This window comes from Arachis ipaensis, chromosome B06 (assembly GCF_000816755.2).
Source record: "Arachis ipaensis cultivar K30076 chromosome B06, Araip1.1, whole genome shotgun sequence".
Taxonomy (NCBI): Eukaryota; Viridiplantae; Streptophyta; class Magnoliopsida; order Fabales; family Fabaceae; genus Arachis; species Arachis ipaensis.
In genome coordinates this window covers 33105045-33106659 of record NC_029790.2, presented here as the reverse complement: position 1 = coordinate 33106659, position 1615 = coordinate 33105045, and positions in this window count along the sequence as shown.

Below are 1615 nucleotides of genomic sequence, written 5' to 3'. Positions count from 1 at the left end.
GTTGTAAGGTTCTCCTTGGCCTTACTCTCGAGGTCATTTATTGTTTATTTTTAAATAAAAAATAAAAAAAAATTTGCATCTTAATTTTGAGGTGACCTTACACTTGGCTATGCCATAGGCTGTATCTATAATTTAGGTAAACTTATAGCATTATTACAACTTTTTTGTTCAGAATCGTAAGTTGCTTTTTATTTGGAATTTTGTTATACAGCATACTGTATGTCGTTGATTAGATTAAAAATGTGTTGATAATAATGTTAGTAGGTATTACGTATTTTTATTGGTAGTTTAGTTAATTATTTTGGAGAGAATTGAGTTTGCACCAGCTCTGATATATAAGTAGAACACTTAATATGCATTCAGTGAAATTTATCATTTTTATTTTTTTTATTATAACTAAGTTCTCCTTCTTCACATTTATAATTCAGGATTTCTATTTTTTTTTTCTCTTATTTTCTCATTTCTTTAATTTTGATCACGATCTCCCTAAAATTCAACATAGTACAATGAACATTTGTGATAAATTTCGATTCATCCAACTTCTTTTGATTCATCCAAATCTTACAATCAATTAGAATGAAACCCTTATTCTTTAAAAAATGATGAACAATCAAGATCCATCATCAATGGTGAATTCAGAATCCAATAACAGTGACTCGAATTCTACCTTCTCAAATTTCAATTTTCACAATTTCATGAGATTCATCTCTCAATTCTCCAGTATACAATTTTGCTCAAGCGACAAGTTTGTTCATGATTCTTCTAGTCCCTTTTTACACTCAGACGAAAATCCTGAAACTTCAATCGTAACGGTTACTCTTACACCTCACAATTATCATGCATGGTCACGAGCGATGACTCTGGCTTTCAAAAGGAAGAACAAATTGTGCTTCGTTGATGGCAGCTTCCCCAAACCCCCATCCTCTGATGTTAGCTTTGCATCATGGAAAAAAATGCAACACCTTCATTGTTTCTTGGATCCAGTCCTCTTTGAGTAGCGAAATCTTGCAGAGCCTGATATGGAATAACAATGCGGCTAATATGTGAAAATATTTGCGACATCGCTACTACCAAGGTGATGTATTCAAAGTGGCCGAACTAGAAGAAGAATTGTACTCCCTCAAACTAAGTGAATTTAGTATCACATTCTATTTTACTAAATTGAAGACTATATGGAAAGATTTAGATAATTTTACACCTATTTCTACTTGCATTTTTTGTGATGATTCTTGTTCATGTGGACTCAGTGTTGTTAGAACTTACCAGTAAAATAGATATATAGTGTGCTTCCTTCAGTGATGCATTTTCATTACTTATGCAACAAGAAAGACATCTAGGAACTTGTGAAACATTTAGCTCGAAAGCTCTCTTATCTGCTGCTCAAGCCAACGATTCTACTGCCTTCACTACTTAGAATTTTATCTCTCGGGATAGAGAAAGAATAAGCAGAGGTAGAGGTGGAAGAGGAGGAAAAGGAGCTCCTCGAATTTGTTCTTATTGCCACAAGACTGGGCATCTTGTTGACACTTGCTATAAAAAACATGGCCTTCCACCTCACCTCAAACAGCAACAACAAGCTGCTTCCATAGCCATGAATGTGATGACTGTGATGACT